Source organism: Artemia franciscana, unplaced genomic scaffold (assembly GCF_032884065.1).
Source record: "Artemia franciscana unplaced genomic scaffold, ASM3288406v1 Scaffold_284, whole genome shotgun sequence".
NCBI lineage: Eukaryota > Metazoa > Arthropoda > Branchiopoda > Anostraca > Artemiidae > Artemia > Artemia franciscana.
This window is the reverse complement of record NW_027063596.1, coordinates 1,086,286-1,111,173: the sequence shown is the minus strand read 5'-3', so window position 1 is coordinate 1,111,173 and position 24,888 is coordinate 1,086,286. Positions and strand designations below refer to the sequence as shown.

The window sequence follows — 24,888 nt, the reverse complement described above, 5'->3', positions numbered from 1 at the left end:
TAGTGGTAGTGTAAAAGTATAAATATAGTGCCTTCTGGCTAATTCGAAATCCCCCACAAATTACTCTTAAAGGTATAGATTAATAATATAAGCTGCTCTTCTGATATTGCTTTGCTACCTTTTTGAAAGTCCACATATTCATAGTTTGTTTTGATTTAGTTCAACCTCCGCCTAAATAAAACGTGTCTTCAAAGGAATTGTTCCGGGATAGTCTACAAATCCAGAGCTTCTTACTTCGTGGACAAACAAAATTTTGGTTTTCCATATGGAATGAGTGTGGGTGTCCTAACACCGGGCATGTGAATGACACACGGATCCTTACAAAGCAGAGGTTTTCCAAAATTCTTGATCACCATCGTAGAGCTCTTATTATAGCTATTTTGCTCGAGCAAAACAAGATCGAAATATGGTATTTTAAATTTGCTGCCTTCTCAGCACCTCGTTCTTCGTCATAATCCTCGGCTGATATTCCAGAAGCTGAATGGTATGCGAGAGAGAGAGAGAGAGAGAGAGAGAGAGAGAGAGAGAGAGAGAGAGAGAGAGAGAGAGAGAGAGAGAGAGAGAGAAATAATTTATTAAACAAAATAACACGCTTATAATATTTCAACAATCATCGGGGAAACCCATTAGGTTGTATACGATGGTTATTTCCATCCTTATTATCTACTGATATATGTTCACAGTTCACCTATAAATAAAAAAAAGTTGTGAAAATATAACAACTTTTAACTATTAGAACACACTATTAAACAATGTCGTCGATTAGACCACAAACGATTTAGAAACGAATCACTTGCCAGACATACTTAAATCCACTGAAATTATTAACAACATCCCAGAAGGTAACGTTTTGACCCACTCTTGAACTGGCTAACATTTTCTGTCCTCTTTATACCCTCGAGGAGTGAATTCCGCAGCTGTAAACCTGTAAAACGTAAAGATAAAGATCCACGTTGAGTACTTCGAGCCCCGAGACACTATCCCTGAAGAATGCATAGTTTAATAACAATTAGACTTAAAGATTTCCCAAAAGCACTCCGGTGAATAACGATTCATACATTGATCAACAAAAATAGCTAAATAATAGTCTCTTAACTTATAAACATTTAGAACTTTCATTTTGGTGAAGCATCTCAAAGCACTATTTTCAAATTCCATGTAATCTCCTAAGTCACGAACAACTTTATTTTGTAAAATTTGCATCTTTTTAAGCCTGTCACAAAAGAACTAGTACACAGCAAATAACAATAAGATAGATACGGACTGATAAGACAATGATAGAAGATCATTAAAATTCTTCGTGGGAGCTTATTCCTTAGCCTTCTTGTAACACCCAAACCTCTCGCCACTTTTGCTGCTACTGCATCACAGTGTAAGTTCCAACTAGAATTACAATCAAGATAAAAACCAAAATTTTGTAAACTAAAAGCATGTTTTAAGAATACACCATCCAGAAATATTTTATTATTTAAAACATTGGGAGTATCAATTCTAGAAAAAGTCATGAAATCGTCTTACAAACATTAATAGATACAGCCACATTTTGTAAAACTTACCAGTTCATTTAGGGCCTTATTTGCCTTATCAAGCGAAAGAATTCTACAAGATAATGTTACTGTAAAAGTAGTATCATCAGCAAAGGATGTGATTAATGTCCCAGGAATATAGTATCGCATGGTATCTACATAAATTGGGTAAAGTAGGAGCCCAAGCACCGAACCTTGTGAAGCTTCGCAATGGACTCTATAACTTCCCTGATTCGCTGCCATTTACACTTGCTCTAGAAGTCTTTTCCCTCCGAAGTAGGATTCAAACCAATTCAAAGATAAACCCTGAACACCTAAAAACGTAGCCTACTCAATGGGATCCTAAAAACAACAGTATAAAAAGCTTTGCTAAGATCTATGGAAATTGAAAGCACTAGCTCCCACGTTCAGGCGCAGAGTTAAGAAAATCTGTGAATGGACTGTGAGTGGATGGTGGACTGCATATATCGTATAATGGCATTTCCTGAATCCAAACTGTGTTTGTGCGAGAAATCCATGTAGACTCAGATGGTCGTACTATCATCAATGTATGACATTTTCATGTAGCTTTGAAAACAAAAGAAACATCGAAACCAATCTGTAGTTCGAAGGATCTGTCTTGAGACCTCCTTTATCAAAGGGATAACCGTGGCCTCTTTTAATCGTGAAGGAAACTCATCTTTTTTCAGCGATAAGTTAATAAAATATACAAGGCAGGGCAGCAAATATACCATTACTAATTTAATTGTTTTAAGATTGAGACATTCACTCCCAGACGAATTCGACTTCATCAATCCTATTATTTGATTCATCTCCTCCAGATTAGTTTCAGCAATGTTCATGGTTGCCTTGAAACCTCTTTCAAGTTTAAATGGTTTAGCAATTTTACTGCTATGTTTATATGAATTTTCGCTTACTGATTTACTTATTTTTGAAAAATACCAACCCAAACAATTAGAAATTTCCTTCGCTTCAACAACTATTCCATCATCAACTTTTAAGCTAGCTGGATTTTCATTTATCTTGCCACCATTTAATAATTCATTAATTGTCTTCCATGTACCTTTTGTGTTCCCTTTCTATTTTCAAATTTCATCCCAAAATGTTTTTGAACACAAGATATGTGAAACCGATTAGTTTCATTACGAAATTTTTAAAGTCGTTAAACACCTCCTGTGAGTCTGAATTCAAATAAAGTACGTATAAATCATTTCTTTTCTGGATTAGTCGAAGAAGCTCCTGGCTTGCCCATAGTTTTCTAGGAGTAGATTTCTTCAGCTTGACAGTTCTCATTGAACATGTTGAATCAAATTTCGGTTGAACAATACCTATAAGCTTATCAAATGCAGCGGATGGACATTCATATTCGCCATAAGCCTCTTGCCATGAAAGAACACTCAGTTCTTGCCAAAATTTATCAAGATTCTCTTTTTTCAGTAGTATTTTCTTTATCCTCTGTATTTTTGGCTTTCGTGTACGTAGGAACGAGGTCACTGCCACCATAGGAAAATGAAAAAAAACTCACCAATTATTACATCAGCATAAGAAGAAGCAAGTGGGCGAGATCGAACAAATATGTTATCAATTAATGTTGCTTAGTGTTGAGTAACGCGCGTTGGAATTCTTACTAGAGCTAAATCAATAAGATGGTTTAGCCCCAATATTCCCTTCGAATATCCCTCAAAGTTTAACCGTAATACAATAAGCCAAAGTAGTAATTGCAGGCTACTAGCAGCAGGAGTAGTATTAGAAGTATGCACTGCTACCAACACAATTTATTAGTTTAATTTCCCTTCAACATGCCCTGAAAGTTTCAAATTAATTCTCTAAGCTGTTTCTAAGACATGGTTGATATATTTTTTTTGACAGTCCGCATACATACCGTGTGTTTTGATGAAATTCTCCTATAATATTTCCTGGAAATTTCATCTTAATTCCATTAGTTTTAGTAATAGTAAACCATTTGCAAGTAGTAGTACCTTTTAGAAAGATACTGTTAAATTATCCTCAACATGAACTGAAAGCTTCAGCTAAATGATCCATGCTGTTCATGGGATACAGCTATTACCCTTTGTTGATAGCCAGCATTCATATAGTGTGTTTCACTTTAGTTAAGCATTCCATGACATTTTCACTGTAATACCAAGCTATAGTGTAAGAGGGTGTAGGACTAGCTATAGAACCACTTATTGGAGCAGTAGTATCAGAAGTAGCATGCAATTAATGGGTATTATTCAGCTAAACATTCACCTTAATATGCCATAAAAGTTTCAACTTGATACCCTAAGCTTTTCCTAAGCAATTGTTGATGTTCCAAGTATATAAGATTCGTCAGGTTTAGTGTTACTTATCAAAAGTTAAGAGTATGAAACAATTTGTCTGATTTTATATGTAGAGGAAACACTTTAAAATTCAAAAAATATTCATGAAAACCTTGTCATCATATTCAGCATACCAGAGAGCCTTGTTGTAGAAGTTTCAAGCTTCCAAGTAAAAAAATGTGGAATTTCAATATTTTTGCCAGAAAACAGATGACAATTACGTGTTTATTTGTCTGTTTTTTTTTCCAGAGGTAATCGTCTTAATATAATTGTCTTAGAAGATAGGGAGAGTGTGCATTTGAACAGTTCGTGGTAACGAACTGTAGTAAGGAGCGACCCGGCTCAATAGTAACCAAAACTCTAAAAAATGGAATTTTTTAACAATAGCTACATCAAAAGAATTGCATTTTAATGCTAATTTTAAATATATAAGTTTAATCAAGTTTAGTCTTACCCATCAAAAGTTACGAGCATGAGAAAATTTGCGTTATTTTAGAAAATAGGGGGAAACATCCCCTAAAAGTCATAGAATCCTAACGAAAATCACACCATCAGATTCAGCGTATCAAAGAACCCTACTGAAGAAGTTTCAAGCTCCTATCAACAAAAATGTGGAATTTTGTATTTTTTGCCAGAAGTCAGATCACGGATGCGTGTTTATTTGTTTTTTTTCCCAGGGGTGATCGTATTGACCCACTTGACCTAGAATGTTGCAAGAGGGCTCATTCTAACGGAAATCTTCTAGTGCCTTTTTTAAGTGACCCAAAAAATTGGAAGGCACCTAGGCCCCCTCCAACGCTGATTATTTTCCCAAAGTCAACGGATCAAAATTCTGAGACAGCCATTTTATTCAGTGTAGTAGAAAAACCTTATAACTATGTCTTTGGGGACAACTTACTCCCCCACAGTCCCCGTGGGAGGGGCTACAAGTTACAAACTTTGACTAGTGCTTACATATAGTAATGGTTATTGGGAAGTGTACAGGCATTTTCAGGAGGATTTTTTGGTTGGAGGCAGGGGTTGAGAAGAGGGGGATATACTGGGGGAACTTTATATCGAAGAATTTTTCACGGGGGAAGAAAATTTCCATTTTCTTTTCAAGGGAGTGCAGGATTTACTAGCATTACTTAAAAAAAAAACAGTGAAAAAATAAATATGAAAAAGTTTTTTTTCAGCTGGAAGTAAAAAGCAGCATTAAAACTTAAAACTAACAGAAATTATTACCCATATGAGGGGCTCAGCTCCTTCTAATACCTAGGTCTTTACGCTAAAGTATTTTTAGTAATTTCAACTACTTATTCTGCGGCTTTTGTGATTCAGGGGTCATTCTTAATGAATTGGGACAAAATTTAAGCTTTAGTGTAAAGAGCGAGGTACTGACGAGGGGGCGAACCCCCTCATATATGTAATAAAAATATGAGAATACAAAAGTTCTTTACTTAAGCTAATTTATAAGTTACGTATATCTTTTACTAATAAAAAGATTCGTAGAAAATTAGAAGTTCTAGTTGCCTTTTTAATTAACCGAAAATCGGAGGGCAACTAGGCTTCCTCCCCCGCTCTTTTTTTCTCAAAATCATTCGATCAAAGTTATGAGAAAGCTATTTGGCCAAAAAAAATTGCAAATTTCGTTTCAATTATTCCTCTGCGGAGAGCCAAAATCAAAACATGCATTGATTCAAAAACGTTCAGAAATTAAATTAAAAAAAAAAACAAGATTTTTTAACTGAAAGTAAGGAGCGACATTAAAACTTAAAACGAACAGAAATTACTTCGTATGTGAAAGGGGCTGCTTCCTTATCAATTCCCCGCTCTTTACGCTAAAGTTTTTTACTGTTTTGAAAAGAAGAATTGAGGGAAAGATTCAAACTTTAGCGTAAAGAGCGGGGCGTTGATGAGGAAGCAGCCCCTTTCATATACGAAGTAATTTCTGTTCGTTTTGAGTTTTAATGTCGCTTTTTACATTCAGTTAAAAAAACTTGTTTTTTTTATTATTTAATCTTTTTAAGTGACCAAATAGATTGGAGTTCAGCTGGGGCCCCTTTAACACCCAATTTTTACCAAAGTTTAAAATAGCCATCTCACCAAAATTTTGAGATAGCCATTTTGTTCAGTATAGATAAAAGAAAAAATAACTATGTCCCTACGTATAAAATAACCCGAGGAGCACTTTAAGTTCTGAAATTTGCCTATTGTTTAAATATAGTGTTTTTTATTGGAAAGTTTAAAAATATTTTCAGTGGGGGGGAGTTATGCTAGGATTGGATTTCTATGGGTAGAATCTTTCTTAAGGAGAAAAATTCCTGCGGAATGAATATTCCAGGGGAAATGTTGCACCGATGGTATTTGATAGAATTACTGTACGAAATTCTTTTGAATTTTCCTGCTTTATCTCTGCCAATTTTTCATGTGGAGATACTCCAAGGAAATAATCCAGCAGCTATTTTCTACGCTTTTTTATTACTAGGAAATAATTTGCACGGAAGGGGCATTCCTGGAATGACTGAGAATCCTGTTAAAGATTAAAATCTTATTTAGATGAAAAAATGTAAGGGAGAATTTTTCAGGCTGAATCGTCAGCAAGAAATTCTATGGGGAGAATGGATTTGCAGTGACGATGGAACTGACCTGAAGGAAATTGACGGAAGGAACACATTTTATGTTCAATGAAATTCTACGGAGGTGTTTTCGTAAGGGTAGGGGGTATATCATATAAATGGTGAGCCAGATTTTCAGGTATTATTTGAAAAACTATCAGAAATTAAATAAAAAGATTTTGTTTTAATTTTTCATATATGCCGAGCTAAAATCGAACCTGTTTTAGTTGAAAATCATTCAGAAATAAAAAAAAGTTTTGTTTAGCTGAAAGTAAGGAGGGACATTAAAATTAAAACGAACAGACTTTTTCCGCATATGAAAGGGGGTTTCCCATCCTCAACGCCTCATTCTTTCCGCTAAAGTTCAAACAGTTTTCACAGCTCTACTTTTTCAAACAATAAGAAACTTTAGCATAAAAAGTAAGGGGTTGAGCAGGGGACAGCCCATTTCATCTAAGGAATTATTTTTGTTATTTTTAAGTTTCAATGTCGCTCTTTACTTTTGGTTTAAAAAAAACCGTTTCTTATTTTATTAATTTTAAAAGGCATAGGCTAGCTTTGGCAGAAGGAAACAATTTATTTTCTTCACTTTTGTAAAATATTTAAAATTCCACCTTGTATTGAGTCACTGAAGCCTATTAAATCACTTACTGGAAATAAATGTGGAGAAACCGTAATAATGAATCGGAAATCACTTTTATTATTTTCAAAGGCACCTGTCTTCGTGAGGAAAATGGAGAGATGGTATTCTTCTGGCAATAAACAAGAGGCTTAAAACAGCCTTGGTGAACTTGCCCTTGGTGAATTTTAAGGTACAATGAAATCTAGAGAGTAGTAAATATATGGAATAGTAAATCATGCGCCGTTGAATTTATAGTTTACTCAGATCGGAAACATTGATAAATAGCTAACTAAAAGTTAATTTCCCTCCAAAATGCAAGCATAGGTTCTGATTAGTATTGCAGGCTGGGTGCATTAGTATGTGTGTTAGCCATAGCAGAGGCATGTTCATAGTTGAAGAGATTCTAGACAGGGTTGACTCATTTGTGTGTAGTACCTTAGGCATGTTGCACTCGTTTTTGTGTAGGCCCTACTACCGACTGAGAAATTTGCTGGGGTAAAGCATGTACTGTGCCGAAACCCATATTGGTGAGTATATATTCTTCCGAGGAGTCATGATGTGAGGTGGACATCAGTGAATATAAGAAAGTTATTAATTCATTACAAGATATAGACCCTCAAGCAATAGTTTCAACCAGAAGAGTGCATGCATATAATTTTACAGTGTTATATACCCATCTACCTCTTATTCTAGTATTTGAAATGAAATAAATTTTATTAAGAAAATTTTCCTTTTGTCTATTTTTATAATGATAGTTATAAGAACGCTAAATCGACTAACTTCCTTAAAAGTGTTATTAGATCAAGATACAATAGTTTGGATATGGTTTATGATTCATTATAATTTATTCTACTGAATACATTTATAAAGTTAAATTGTAATTTATACAAGCAAATTGTTGGAATTTCTATAGAAGGTAATGTCAGTTCATTTATAATGGACTTATTTTTAAGCCAACTAGATTATGAGTTTACGATCCATAAAAACAACCTGAATAATACTCATCCAAGTAAAAATAACCTGATTATACCCACTAGAGCTAATTCTGGAATCTAGCAATGGGAAAGGCAATTCTGAGCCCTTTTAGAGCTTAGATATTAAAGATTCACATTACTATAAATTAGTTTTTAAAATATATAATAAAACAATTTATTTCAGTTTGGAAGCAGTTGATTTCCTATTCCATGAAAGCAACATTCATTTTAAATATCTCATATTCAGCTTTTTATTCCTATCCATTTAGATATCTGAGAATCTGCAGTAACGAAATTCACTTTAAAATAGATTTTAAATACATAGCCATAGATTAATTATAAGAGGATTTTCTACAAATGTACTAATTTAAAAAATCTAGTTTTTAGTATAATAAACTTTTCAATAAATATAATAAAAGTTATCAAGAAACCTTGAATGATATTTTGATGTAAGTTTTGGTTTATCTTTCTTTCCGTAATTTAAAAAATTAGGATAAGTTTCAACTTAAGCATGTGATTTGTTAATGGTGGGCGGTGTAGAATATTTTCTTGGAAGGTTTCGCTCTAAAGGAAATTTCGATTTTATGAGAGGAATTTTTAAGCAAATAGGAGTTATATTATTGTGGATGGTATTTTTTCAGAATAGTGTCAATTTTTTTTAAATAGTCGTTGGTGAGAGATGGCGAAGAGTAGGAAGAGGGGTGGGGGTGCATCCCTTTCGGGAATTTTAGTTCCCTACCCTTCCACTAGGGGACTTCGTGTTACTAGTGTGAATAGACAAACAGGATTTTTGCTTCCTGAGCCTGCTACTAGGGTTTCATAGCCATAGCGTCGCTATATCACCCAATTTTATAGTTCCCAACCCTATCGCTAAGAATTCTTGGAGCTAATCTATATATTTGTATATAAATAAGTTGTGTGTTTTTTTGTTTGTACGCAGATGACGTCATTATAAGTGTATAAGGCTTTGTATATGGCGTCATTAAAAGTATTTAAAGGGGCGATTCAAAGAGAAATTTTAGTATAAATCCTACAATGGCAGAAGAAACAGCCGAGGAAGCTGCTGAAAGAGTTAACTCAAATAGAAGTTTTAGTATAAATCCTACAATGGCAAAGAAACAGCCGAGGAAGCTGCTCAAAGAGTTAATGCCAAAAGGTTTGCGGCTAACAGAGAAAGTAAGAAAAGAAAGCGTACCGATGAGTCACAAGAACAGCATGAAAATAGGCTTGCGTCTCAAAGAGAAATTACCAAAAACAAATCTTGCCGAAGAATCACAAGAACAATGTCAAAATTATCGCCTGGTATTCAAGTACAGCCCCGTCAATGATTATAGCTTTAGTAGATGTGTTTGAATCGGGACTATTTCTAAACTTTGTCCCTATTGCAAGGCCTTGAAATATAATGGTGAAACAATGGGAATGTTTTGCGCCTCAGGAAACGTTAAACTTCCTCAATTGGCTGCCCCATCAGAGCCATTGAAGACTTTATGACGTTACAGACCGGGACACAAGGAATATAAATGACGACCGGGACACTCAAAGAGAAATTACAGACCGGGACACAGGGGACATAAATTACGACTGGGACACAGGGACACAACTAAAAAGGGGACGCTGGAAGGGCACAGGGGAATATATAAATGACGACGGGGACACAGGGAATATTCGATTAGCAATCACCATCAACAAAGCTCAAGGGCAATCATTAGAAAAATGCAGTATAGATCTGAACACCGATTGCTTTCCCATGGACAATTATATGTTGCATGTTCAAGAGCCGGTAAACCTGACAATCTATTTATATGCACAGACAATGGGACAGCGAAGAATTTGCAAAGAATTTGCCACCCCCCAATGGAATTGATTGCTAGGGCCCTCTGTTGGAATTAGTTGCTAGGGGTCCTTCGCGGCGAAATTTGATGCTATGAGGACTGGTGGGGTAAAATGATTGGGGCCTGGTGAGATTGAATGTTACGGCTCCTGCTGGAATTATTTGCTATCATTTCCAACTTTTTTTTTAATTAATGGTTCTTTTCACTTATATTTCATCCTTTGATTTGTTCTTTCTTTTGTTGTGTTTTAATAACTTTTCTTTGTGTTTTAATAATGCTTGTAAACGTATTTTATTAAAAGGAATTGGGCATATTATTCCTTAAATTTATTGCTCCACAACAAATCTTCAATATATTTCACTAATGAAATTTAAGCATCTTGCACCCTGAAATTTAAGCATACTTAGGTATGCTCGATCAAGATTGTCTCTAATATAAGTTATTACTTCTGTGTAGTGAAGAGCAAAAGAAAGAATTCTGATTATATATGAAGGTACATCATACTCTAACCATAATGTTACTCTCACTTTTATCTCTGATAACAGTATCAAGTTTCAAAAGAGTCATAGACTCTGTAACTAAGGAAATACGTTATGAACAAGCCCCAATATTATACGATTATACTCTCTAAGGCATTACTTAACCTGCAGATGCATACCAAATGTTAATAATTTCTAGTAATCAATTTTCTCCTCAACATGTCAACTATTGCGGCCAAAGTGGAACTCGCAATTCATTTAATTGTTTTAGAAGCTGGGCAAGGATTTCACCGTGCCAGCAATAGGTTATCGTGTAGAAAGTATCCCCAAATCATAATAATGGAGAGGAATTCATAGTCAACCTTTCTAGCACTCCATTCTATGGCAGCAATATCTCTTTCGAATCCTAATCTGGACAAAAATCTTTGGATTATAACAGTTCCCTGACAAAAGCGACTTGAAAGAAAAAACACCTTGAAACTAATGAAATCCAGAAGAAAAGGCAAATCCTGAAGAAAAAAAATGTCTTAAAGTATTAGTTAACAACCCACGTTTTGTTCTAATCAGTTACGACCGGGGATTGCCTGCCTGACTGGTAGACTCTAACAAGCCCTATTACGTAAAAGCCAAAAGCAAACAAAACCCATTATGTAATAAGCACCTGGCTGGTCAGTTGTTTGGATACTAGGGGCCTCGGTGAGGTTGGTTGCTAGAGCCTCAATGGAATGATTCGGTCATTCCAGATGTTATCCCGTTGGAATAGAATGGCCGGCCCTTCTCGTTGGAAAAGACTACTAGGTGTCCTGGTGAAATTAGAAACTATAGCCACCGTTGGAAATGAATGTTAGGGTACGCAGTGAGAAAGGAAGCTAAGGTGGTTAGGTGAGAGGTCCGATGAAAGTGGTTGATAGGGATCCTCTTGGAATTCCTCTCTAGGGCCCCGGGAGATTTTGCTCCTAAGAACCAAGTATAATTTCTCGCTAGGGTCCTGCGTCTTGAAGATTCCTCACTAGCGGGACCTGAAGGTTTTTTCCTAGCCCTCGTAAATCTTTAAGAAAGAACACTCGCAATTACGCAACAAGCAATTCCTATGAGGTAACATCCAAAGAAATACTTATTTGGCTTATCCTGCAGGTTTTTCTCTACACCCTTAGGTTTTTTACAGACTTTAAGAAAACTATGACGTAACAATCAAGGAAGACAAAATTTGGTGTGGGTTCCGAAGAAAAAGGTTCTTTTTGATTCTGATAAAGATTCTTTTTAAGTAAATGCATGTAACACAGTCACCATTTTTTTTTTATTCAAAAAAATTCCATAAGTCGTTTGATTAAATAGATTGAAAATTCAAGCCTTCTGAAAAACATGTGATGGTCAGATTAATGTTTATTTAAGTTTGTATATTTTAGGTCTTATCACTGTCTTTTTTTTTGTCTATACTGGATTCCATATTGCTCAAACAATTTGATAGATAACAGAGCACACAAAGATCATTTGATATATATTTTTTTTGCCCTGTGGCATAGGTTCGTTGTTGTGGTTTAGTTAATAGCATTTAGTCTTTTTTTATCAAGTAAGTCTAAAAGCCTTATCCATATAATTCACTTATGCCCTCAACTTCCCTAAAAGTTTGAGTCTAGTAGGTCAAATTTTGTTTGTCAAAAGGGTGCACAAGCAATATCTTAGGATTGTCTAAGGGTATTACATTGAAATTTTTGGGGAGTGTTCATAAGGGCCTGAAAGTCATATAACAGCAATATGTTATATATATATATATATATATATATATATATATATATATATATATATATATATATATATATATATGTATATATATTTGGATATATATATATATATATATATATATATATATATATATATATATATATATATATATATATATATATATATATATATATATATATATATATATATATATATATATATATATATATATATATATATATACCTTTGTAGTTCAGCGTGTTTGTTTTCTTAGCAACTGTTAAGGGTATATAATTTCAAAAATGGATGTTACACACGATTAATAAAAAAATGTGTGCATCCTGGTTATTTAGAATCTGCAAAATGCAGGAACACCGAATGGCATTTTGTAGAAAGGATTGTTGCGGGGAATTTCCAATTAGACAAAACACACAAATTAGAAAAAAAAATGGAAGTATGTATTTTAATTCCCAAGATAAGTATATGAAAATATAACAATCTTTTGCACTGGAAAAAAAAAATTAATTTTAAAAAACTTTCTGGGAAAAATGTTTTTCAAAGAAAACTAAAGAGCAATATAAAACCTAGAACCAGCAAAAATAAAAACCTATTATGATTCGAATTCAAACTGACCACAAATGAGAATTCTAGAATAATTGATACCCCAAACGAACACTTATAATAGGCAGCACAATAGCGCAGCCTTCGTAAAGACCGTTAGTGCGACTTTTCGGACTAATGCGCTTCGTAAGGAAAAAATTGTCATATAAATTTTAAGTGAATCATTGCATTGGAAATTGAAAGTTTTAGTCTCTTTTTTAAGAAATGCAAGTGATTGGAGGGCAGCAAACCCCCCCTCAAGTCGTAATATTTTAGATAATCCTTCTATTGGAAATTGAGATGTCTTGTGTTCTTTTTAAGAATAAGAAGTGACTGGAGGACAACCAATCCCCTCTCCTGTCCCAACAGTTTCTTAAACCAATCAAATAAAAACTTTGAGATTACCATTTTGTTCAATTTAATTGAAAGGTCCATTAGATATGTTTTTGGGCATGGCAATCTCCCAAATATCCCAGGCCAAGAGGTTTCAGTCACATTAGTTGCCAATTATTAAAATATTAGGTTCTTATGGAAATAATGGTCTTATATACTTCTTAAGGTGGCCCATTTAATTAAAAATCAGAAGTTCTAGTTTTCAAACCGTTCTTGGTAACGAAATGTAGTAAGGAGCGACCCGGCTCAATAGTAAACGAAACTCTAAAAAACGGAATTTTGATGCTAAAAGATACATCAAAAGAATGGGATTTTCATGTTGATTTTAAATATAGAAGTTTAGTCTTTATCAAATTTAGTCTCTGTCATCAAAAGTTACGAGCCTGAGAAAATTTGCCTCATTTTGGACATTAGGGGGAAAGACCCCCTAAAAGTCATCGAATCTTCAACGAACATCACACCATCGCATTCAGCGTATCAGAAAACCCCGAATCAAAAATTTCAAGCTCCTATCTATAAAAATGTGGAATTTCGTGGTTTTGCCAGAAGACAGATCACGGGTGTGTGTGTGTGTTTTTTTTTTTTCTTTTTTTCCCCAGGGGTCATCGTATCGACCAAGTGGTCTTAGAATGTCGCAAGGGAGCTCATTCTAACAGAAATGAAAAGTTCTAGTGCCCTTTTTAGTTGACCAAAAAAATTAGAGGGCACCTAGGCCCCCTCCCACGCTCATTTTTTCCCAAGGTCAACGGATCAAAATTTTGAGATAGGCATTTTGTTCCGCATAGTTGAAAACCATAATAACTATGTCTTTGGGGATGACTTACTCCCCCACAGTCCCTGGGGAAGGGACTGCAAGTTACAAACTTTGACCAGCGTTTACATACAGTAATGGTTATTGGGAAGGCTACAGATGTTTTCAGTGGGATTTTTTTGGTTTGGGAGTGGGGTTGAGGGAAGGGGACTATGAGGGAGAATCTTTCCTTGGAGGAATGTGTCATGGGGAAGAGAAATTCAATGAAAAGGGCGCAGGATTTTCTAGCATCACTATAAATAAAAACAATAAAAAAATAAACATGAGAAAGTGTTTTCAATTGAAAGTAAGGAGTAGCATTAAAACTTAAAACGAACAGAGATTAGTACGCATATTAGGGGTTCTAAAAATGCTTTAGCATAAAGAACGAGGTATTTAGGAGAAGATAAATACCTCGCTCTGTATGCTAAAGTATTTTTAGTAATTTAAACTATTTATTCTACGGCCTTTCTGATTCAAGGGTTATTCTTTAACAATTGGGCCAAAACTTTAGATTTAGTGTAAAGAGCGAGGTATTAACGAGGGAATAAACCCCCTCATATACATAATAAAAATATAAGAATATAAAAGTTTGTTACGTATGTTAATTCTTAAGTTACGTATATTTTTTACTAATATAAATGTTCGTTAAAAATTAAAACTTTTAGTTACCTTTTTAAGTAACCGAAAAATTGGAGGGCAACAAGTCTCCTTCCCCACCCCTTATTTCTCAAAATCGTCTGATCAAAACTAAGAGAAAGCCATTTAGCCGAAAAAAGAATTAATATACGAATTTCATTTTAATAATCTATGTGTGGAGAGCCAAAATCAAACATACATTAATTCAAAAACATTCAGAAATTAAATAAAAAAAATAGATTTTTTAACTGAAAACAAGGAGCAGTATTAAAATTTCAAACAAACAGAAATTATTCTGTATATGAAATGGGTTGTCCCCTCCGCAATCCCTCCCTTTTTACCCTAAAGTTTGACTCTTTGCCACAGTTCTACTTTTTAAAACAATTAAAAACTTTAGTGTAAAGAGTGAGGGATTGCGGAAGGGACAACCCATTTCATATACGGAGTAATTTCTGTTCGTTTCAAGTTTTAATTTCGCTCCTTATTTTCAGTTAAAAAAACTAGTCTTTTTAATTTAATCAAACATTTCGTGGTAACGAACTGTAGTAAGGAGCGACCAGGCTCAATAGTAACCGAAACTCTAAAAATTTAATTTTGATACCAATAGTTACATCAAAAAAATGACATTTTAATGCTGATTTTAAATATACAAGTTTCATCAAGATTAGTCACACCCATCAAACGTTACGAGCCAGAGAAAATTTGCCTTATTTTAGAAAATAGGGGGAAACACCCCCTAAAATTCACACGATCTTAACAAAAATCACACCATCAGACTCAGCGTATCAGAGAACCTTATTGTAGAAGGTTCAAACTCCTATCTACAAAAATGTGGATTTTCGCCTTTTTTTTGCCAGAAGACAAATCACGGATACGTGTTTATTTGTTTTTTTTTATGGTTTTTTCCCCTATGGGTGATCGTATCGACTCAGTAGTCCTAGAATGTTGCGAAAGGGCTCATTCTAACAGAAATTAAAAGTTCTAGTACCTTTTATAAGTGACCAAAAATTGGAGGGCACCTAGGCCCCCTCCCACGCTTATTTTTTTCCCAGTGTCACCGGATCAAAATTCTGAGATATTCACTCATTTTATTCACCATAGTTGAAAAACCCTCAGATATTCACTCATTTTATTCACCATAGTCGAAAAACCCAATACCTATGTCTTTGGGGACGACTTACTCTCCCGCAGTCCCCGTGGGAGGGGTGGCAAGTTACAAACTTTGACCTGTGTTTACATATAGTAATGGTTACTGGGAAGTGTACAGACGTTTTCAGGGGGATTTTTTGGTGTTGGGGGATATTTGAGGGGGAGAGTAACCGGGAAGGATCTTTCAATGGAGGAGCTTCTCATGGGGAAGGAGACTTTTAATGGAGGGGGCGCAGGATTTTCTAGCATTATTTAAAATAACAAAGAAAAATTAAATATGAAAAGTTTTTTCTACTGAAAGTGAGAAGCAGCATTAAAACTTAAAACGAACAGAAATTATTACGCATATGAGGGGTTTACCTCCTCGTAATACCTCGCTCTTTAAGCTAAAGTATTTTTAGTAATTTCAACAATTTATTCTACGGCCTTTGTGATTCAGGGGCCATTCGTAAGGAATTGGGACAACATTTAAGCTTTAGTGTAAAGAACGAGGTATCGACGAGGGGTGAGCCCCCTTATATACGCAATAAAAATATACGAATACAGAAGTTCGCTACGTAATTTAATTCGTAAGTTACGTATATTCTTTACTTATGAAAACGTTCGTACAAAATTATAAGTTATAGTTGCCTTTTTAAGTAATCAAAAATTGGAGGACAGCTAGGCCTCCTCCTTCGCTGCTTTTTTCTCAAAATCTTCCGTTTAAAACTATGAAAAAACCATTTAGCCCCAAAAAATTAATATGCAAATTTTGTTTTAATTATTTATCTGCGGAGAGCCAAGATCAAACCATGCATTAATTCAAAAACGTCCAGAAATTAAACAAAAAAAAAGAGTTTTTTTTAAATGAAAGTAAGGAGCGACATTAAAACTTAAAACGAACAGAAATTACTCCGTATTTGAAAGGGGCTTTTCCTCCTCAATGCCTCACTCTTTAAGCTGAAGTTTTTTAATGTTTTAAAATGTACAATTAAGAAAAAGAGTCAAACTTTAGCGTAAAGAGCGGGGCATTTAGGAGGAAAAGCCTCTTTCAAATACGGAGTAATTTCTGTTCGTTTTAAGTTTTAGTGTCGCTCCTTAATTTCAATTAAAAAAACTAAAAAAACTTGTTTTTTTCGTTATCTTGTAAAGAGTCAAAAGTGATCTTACGGAAACTCACCGTGCTCCCCTAAGATTTTACCCCAGATTGCATGCAACAGAAATTTTGGAATTGTCATTATAATAAAAAAAAATCCTAAGATTGCATAACAAGGCTGTCAGAGTTGACACAACCCCCAGAGCATGGAAGCAATGGTCATTAGTTATTCACTTGGGGCATGCAAGCCCCTTATTGAACGGGTGGGCGTATAAACTTGACCATAGGCTCTTTTGGTTATAAATTTAAAGTTACAGTCTGTTTTATGAAACAAAAATAATAAGTGATTGCTGTTGCCTCTTTAAAAGTCAAAAGTGAACGGCAGGTCATCAGCCCCCTATGCCCTTCATTAGCCCTCTAAGAATTTCGATTGAATATATATCCAATCCAAATTCAAAGAGATCTGTTTTGTTCAGCAATGTTGAAAGGTCCAGTAATTATATTTTTTGAGATACCTATCCCTTCCTCTACCACCCTAAGGGCAAGGGCCTTAAGCCAGGTAGTTGGTCCGTTTGTTAAATATGGTATATTTAGATGAAGCACAACAGCGCTGCTTAAGCAAAGATTGATGTGGGCACAGCGTATTATTTACTTACTAATTTATTTTCTTTTACCAAGGTATTTTGTAAAGCCTGAGTTGTCACAAAAGATTTAAAAAGAGCATATTCGATTAGAAACTTTAGGTTCTACTACAGTTTTTAGAGCCGAAAGTCATTGAATGACAGCCAGTCGCCTCTCGCGCCCATTCTTTTCCCAGACATACCCAGTCAAAATATTGAGATAGCCGTTTTGTTCAACATAAAAGGTTGTAAAATGTCTAAAGAGTCCTAAAGCTAAAAGGTCCACTAATCATATGTTTTGGGATGACACGTCCCCCACTATCCTCAGGGAAAGGGCTTTTGGTCATTCTAGATACCATTAGCATGTAAACCTCTTATAGAAGGGGTGGTCACATAAACTTTGAAGGTACTGGATTTTTTGTTCGATTTTTAATCTTAAGTCCTAGTGTATTTTATTCAGCACTGTGGACAGATCCAGTAATTATATATTTGGGGATACCTAGCCCTTCCTCTACCACCCTCAGGGCAAGGGCTGTAAGTCAGGTAGTTGGCCCGTTTTCTAAATATGGTATATTCAGATGCAGCACAGTAGCACTGCCTAAGTAAAGACTGATGTGGGTACAGCGTATTATTTATGTACTAATTTATTTTCTTTTACCAAGGTATTTTTACAAGCCTGAGTGGTCGCAAATGATTGAAAAAGAGCATATTCGATTGGATATAGAAAGTTCTACTGAAGTCTTTGAGAGTCAAAAGTCATTCAAGGGCAGCTAGTCGCCTCCCCATACCCATTCTTTTCCCAGTCATATCTAGTGGAAATTTTGAGATAACTATTTTGTTCAACAAAAACGGTCGTATAGGGTCTAAAAGGTCCTAAAGCTTAAAATTTACTCACGTCTTTTAATCACGTCTTTTGGGATGACAAGTCCCCCAGTGTTCTCAGAGAAAGGGCTCTGGGTTATTTTCTTTTTCCATTATTAGCATGTAAGGCTCTTATAGAAGGGGCGATCGTATAAACTTTGAAGGGAGATCGTTCGATTGTTAATGGCAAGTCCTTCTACCCCTTTTAAGAGCCAAAGAGATTGGAGAGCAGCTAGTTCCCCCTACATCCTTTTTTTCCTAGATGCATCCAATTGAAATTTTGAGATAACCATATTGCTTAATTAGTCCAAAAATTAAACAACAATCCTATGGCATTGACACAACATTTCAGAGCCTGGGGGAAAGGATTGAAAATCATACCCCAGGGTTATATATGGTTTTAATGGAATAAATGGCCATATAAGCTTTAGAGGGGGCTCATTTGATTCGAAATTGAAACTTCTAGCTCTTTTTTAAGCGGAAAAATTATGTGATTGAAACTAATACCCCCTTCAATGCCATATTTTCTCCAATCATAACCCAAAATCGGCGGGAAGAAATTGTAATTTACGCTCCGGGTGGATATAAGGTTCTTATGGATACCTTAGCCTCCTGTTTAAGATCCTTTTGAGGCAAATATTTTGTTCAAAATAGACCAAATCTTATACAAATACTCTGGGGTTGAAGACCCCCCCCATAACAAAATTAAACAACAACAAGACATTTTAACATTAAGACATTTTATTCCAACTATCCTAGGAGTCAACCCCTGGCTCTCTCTTCAAGCCCTCCACAAAAAAACCCACTGATGATATTTTGCTTCAAAAATCATGGGAGCTGACCCCCGATCCTCCCCCCACGGCCTAAAGCCCCCGTCCTCATCCAAAAAATAACAATTCATTAGCGATACACTATTTTAGAATAATGGGAGCAGACCCCTGGCCTTCCTTCCATAAGCAGACCTCCTTCCCCTCAAGAAAACTTAATAACGAGATTTTATTCCAAAAAGCATTGGAGCTGACACCCAGTCTTTCCTCCATAAATAAGCTCCTCCGCCTCTTAGTATAAAATCATGAACGAAGTTCTCATATCTTATTATTATTAATCATTAATTTGACTTTAATTCAAAACATTTTCAAATTAAAATCAAATTGGTGGACTGTGATGAAAGGGTTAAGAGCCATGGATGATTGGAGAAAAAAAAACAAGACGTAAGAGCCATGACTGATTGGAGAAAAGCCAAGACGGACTTATTACTAATATTTTATTCAAAACAACCCATGGAGCTGACCCCTGGCCCTTGCTCCATTGCCCGACCCCCCTTCCACCCAACAAAATTATTGAAGGTATTTTACTCCTGTGTTTTAGAATTATAACCAAAAGAAATTAAAATCAAATCGGTGCAGTCTTATGAAAAAATTAAGTGCCATGGCTAATTCAATTAAAAGGCAATGCGACCTTATTAACGATATTGTATTCCAAAAATCAAGGGAGCTAACCCCTGGCTTCCCCTTGATGATCTCTCCCCCTTCACCCCCCAAAAAAACATAAGCAAAAAAACAATTGATTAACGATATTTTATTCTAATATCATAGGAGCTAACCCCAGGCCCTCCCATAATGGCCTAACCTCAACCTTGCCTCTAGAAAAATATTAACGTTTTTTTATTCCAAAATCATGAGTGCTGACCCATTGTCCCCCATAGCCTCATGGCTAGATTTGCCCCTTGAAAATCTTGTTAGTCAAATTTTATTCCAAAATAACAATATGTTTTTCCCGAGAGACACGTCATATGAAGAGGTGGTCATATAAGCTTTGAAGGAGGCCCATTCAATTATAAATTGAAATTTATATTCCCTTTTTAAGAGTCAAAAGATCAGAGGGTAAAAAACCCCCCCTCATCTCCACGTCCTTTTTCCAAAAATGTATTCAATATAAATTTTAAACTAGTCAATTATTACAAATAGGTGCTATACTCCGATGGTATATAAGTTTTTTATGGAAGGACTTGTCGTATAAACTTGAGAGGGGTCTCATTTGAATAAAATTTGGAGTTTCTACTACCTCTCTTAAGAGTGAAAAGTGATCAGAGGACAGATAGCCCCCTTTACGCTCTTTTGTTCAAAACGCGTCCGATTAAAAGTTTGAATTAGCCATTTATTTCAAAATAGTCGAAAGATTAGGTAACAAATATTCAAGGGTCGACATAACCCATTTAGAACCCATGTATACGTGCTAAAGTTTATTTTCCGGGGACATTTAAGGATTTAGAGAAAGGGTGGTTTACAAACCTTGGAGGGGCTCATTTGATTATAAATTGAAAGTTTTAGTTACCTTTTTAAGAGTTAAAAGTAACCGAAGAACAACTAAACCCCCTCTTGCATCCTCTTTTCCCTAAATGCATCCGACTAAAATTTCGAGATAGCCTCTTTGTTTGACATAGTTCAAAGATCAGATAACATAACTCTGGGGTCGACAAAATTTACCAGAAAACTGGGATTACATGCTGAAAGTAATGCCCTAGGAGCATATAAAGATTATATGGAAGGAGGGGTTGAAAGAATTTCAAAGGAGGCTCATTTGATTGAAAATTAAAAGTTTTAGTGCTCTTTCTAAGACTCAAAAGTGATCGAAGGGTAGCCACACTCCTGCCTTCTCTTTACCCCCAAAATGCATTTGTTTGAAATTTTGAGATAGTCTTTTTCTTTTATTAGTCTATTTGTGTCATAATAATGGCTCTGGGTTTTAAACACACCCCCAGAGACCAGGGTCAAGGGTTGTAAATTTTACCCCTGGGTATATAAGAATTTTAAAGAAGGGGTGGCCGTATGAACTTTTAATGACATAATGAAAATTCTAGATTTTTTTAAGCCCCTCCTCTCATGCTAAGACTGTAGGTTATGTAAACCGTCTATTCTTAGCATCTGAAATTTTTATGGAATGGTTGACCATATAAACTTTCGAAGAGGCTCATTCGATTTAAAACTGAAATAGTTTGACCTTTTTTGAGAAACAAAAACGATCGAAGGTCGTTTTTGACAAAAACGGTCAAAATTTCGATATATTTCAAAATCGAAATTTTGAAATAGCCATTTTGTTCAAAATAGTCCAAAGTTTAAATAAATACAACATAGGGGTTGAAGAAAAAACCGGAGTCCCCAGACAAGGGCTGCATTTTATACAAGTTGTCCACTGTTAACATATGAGGTTTTCGGTGGTCGTGTTAGCTTTGAAGAGGGCTCATTTGATTTGAAACGGAAAATTCTAGTTTTCTTTTTAAGTTCAGATCAGCAGAAATAAAAACCCTTTTCCTTAATAATAATTCTTTAATAGGTGCCAATCGTTGTTTAAAAGTAAAATACTGTTAAGTATAATTTTCACAATCAAAAAAAAGGTTTTAAATTTATGTATTTATTTATTTTAATAACTGTTCTATGCTTGTTTGCTCTAATTGTTTATCTAATTGTGTTTGTTTTGTGCTCTGTAAAAGCAATTTCTGGTGGTTTTGAGTTTGAATTATTATAGGTTTTTTGTTTCTGCTGATCTTAAGTTTAATTAAATAAAAAAAAAATCCACTGAAAGTAAGGAGCAAAACTAAACCTTAAAGCGAGCAGAAACTATTACGCACATAAAGGAGCTTCTATTTTCCTAAACACCTAGTTCTTCATGCTAGAGCGCATTAGTACTTTTAAAAAAACTTCTTATTGTTCTAATTAAACAAACTTTATGTTTCAAGAGTTTTATTTAGAGAATGCGACATAATTTCAACTTTAGCGTAAAGAGTGGGTGTTGGGGAAGGGGTGACAACCTTCATTTATGGAATAATTTCTTTTCGTTTTAAGTTTAAACGTTGCTCCTTACTTTCAGTCTCCTTAGTTTCCTTATTTTAGCTTGATTTATGTCATTTAGATTTGGCAAAGACTAAACTTTGGCTTTAATTTCATTAAACTAAATTCAATATATTGAAATTTTATTTTGGCAGATTTTTTTTATTTAATTTCTGATCGTTTTGAATAGTACAAGAAAATCGAGTTCAACCTCCAGGGAAAATCCCATGTCTCCACCAAAATATTTTCTAGAATATTTAAACCAGGTGAAAATTTATGTTGGACATTTACTCTTAACATATCCACTGGTAAAATTAAGTCGGCAAAGAGAAAAATGACATATGACAAAAGTTTCGTACAAGAGTTCTAGCAAATATCCCCAGTATAAAATTCTCCTAAAAAGTCCGTCTTCTGGAAATTTCCCTTCTCATTGAGAATCTCCCCCACCAAAAATTTCAACCCTCCCCCTCTCCTTCCAAAAAATTTATTCAGACTTCCCAATAGCAAATACTATGTGTAAACAATGGGCTAATCTTAAACTTAAGGACATTTCCCTCACGATTGTGGGGAGGGGGGAGTCAGGTTATCTCAAAAAGCAAATTTACTGGGTATTTCATCTATATTGAGGAAAATGACTATGAAAAAAGAGAAACATTTCGGATAATTTTGTGGAAAGGAGGGTGTGGGTGGGGGCCTTGTTGACCTCCAATCTTTTGCTCACTTTAAAAGGGTACTAAAACTTTTAATTTTCGTTCGATATTCTGACATTATAGGATCACTGGGTCGATACGATCCCCCCAAGAAAAAAAACAACAAAAAACTAATAAAGCAATACAAATGAACACACATTCGTGATCTTTCTTGTGATGAAAAAACACAAAATGTCCTATCTCTTCGGATAGGACTGGAAATTTTTGTAACAAGGCTCTCTTATACGGTGAATCTAACGGTGTTATTTTTGTTATAATTATTTAACTTTCAGTGAGAATTTCCTCCATTCTTGGAAAGTCTGGCAAATCTCCTCAGAAACTTAGCTTTTGATAGGTAACAGTAAATTAAGTGGAACTTGTATATTTGGAATTAGCATAATAAGCTTTATCTTTCGATATGCCTACTGGTATCAAGAATTGGTTTTTCGAGTTTTGGTTACTATTGAGCTGTATTTCCCCTCACTTACAATTCCTTACCATGAACATTTTTTTATATGGCATTTGATTTTCTTTGTAATTTTTTTTTTCCATGAAGTTTTTTTAATTAATTTGTACTAAACCGTCCGTCCACATAGATTTGTTCCAATTTAATATATCATATTAAGTTATTTAATATTATATCACGAAGAGCCTTACTTCCGACTTTCTGACGATTAATTTCCCTCCAGTTATCGTGCACTAATTTCTTTCCTTTCTTGAAAAATTTGACAATCTTGCCTTTTTACCATTCCCGTGAAATTTTCTCATCAATATGATAGTTTGTAAGTAGTTTACTAAGTGGTCTCTTGATAGCCTTTCTGTCATATTTAAACAATTTAGGTGGAACTCTGTCATGGTGAGCTGGTTACACATCTCTTAGGGACTTGTATCCCTAAATGCAGTATACACTTCATCGGGAGAATTAGACCTGAATATATTTCAGGATTAAAGAATGGGGTATATGGAATATCAACGGCTTCCTATGAAATGAGTTGGTTGATAACACAAGTAAAGTTTTGTCTTCACTGTATTGTCACCTTTTCTGGACTGGTCGGAAGCTGAAAATTTACGTCTTCGACAAATGGAAAGATGTCTCTTTGGCTACCTGCCGTCTTTTTTGGTTTTTAAGTATACATTTCAAATATCTCCATGACCTGCAGCCCTTCCAGCTTCTATGGCTATGTTCTTAAATATATACTCTCTTATCGTCCCTACAGACTTATTTACCTCTTTATTACCACTTTTACATTTTTTTTTCAAAATATGAAGCTAATGGTTAGCACAGAGATGATTAGACGAATATTTACCAACAATTTACCTTTATTTCAATTTATCTAGCTGCAAAGTGACATCACTAATCCTTCTTTCTTTCTCAACCTTCTTATATCCAACTTCTTTTGTGGCACCGTCTTTTGTGGCACTGAATTACAATATCCATCTATTTTCTATGCATTACAAGCTTTCAGCTCTTGTTCGGTGAATCTATTTTCTAGTTCATGATCATTTCTCATCTTTAGAGCTTTGTCATGAAACTTTTCATGATACAATAAAACTTGGTATTATTATATTAGGTTTTCTTCTCAATTTTCAGCTTTAGTTGGCACTCTGTTTTCACAAATCTATGATCTGAGAAGCAGTCTTTATCACATGCGTTCTTACATATTCAAGCAACGATCTCCTCAATTTGCTGATACGTATTAACTCCATTTAATTGTTGGTCCTGCCCTCAAAAGATTTCCAATTACTCTTATGAACCGTCTTGTGCGGAAACGAAGTGCATCTAAAAATTAATTGGTGTTTAGCAAAAAATCAATGACACGATTAACATTTTCACTAAAATCACAATAGTCATGTGTGGCAATCAGTGTGATTTAGTTTTAGGCGTTTACTTCTAAACTTTGAATTATAATCCCTAAGTAATACCAAAATATTGTGTTAATTGACTTTATTAGCAACTATTTTTAGCAGCTGGTAGAAAGAATGCTTATCTAGTTCAAATCCTTCGTTACCAAGGGAAAACAACACGATGACGGTCATCTTTGCAACAGTAGTAACAGAACGCACTCTCAAAATTCGGAATACTATGTCAGAAGAAATAAATCAAGTTTCCAAATCATTATGCTACTACTTCTGGGGCAACCAACAAACGCCATGAGCTGCTAACTACCGGGT

At 34.9% G+C, this 24,888-nt stretch overlaps 1 long non-coding RNA gene across 1 annotated transcript; it reads right to left on the bottom strand.

Moving 5' to 3' along the window:
* Window positions 1–558: 558 nt before the first annotated feature.
* Window positions 559–24,492, bottom strand: LOC136043017 (uncharacterized). Its single transcript, XR_010621530.1, has 2 exons — window positions 24,035–24,492; window positions 559–925 (listed from the first exon to the last, which is right to left on the bottom strand). It is a non-coding gene; the product is annotated as an uncharacterized LOC136043017 (long non-coding RNA).
* Window positions 24,493–24,888: the final 396 nt, after the last annotated feature.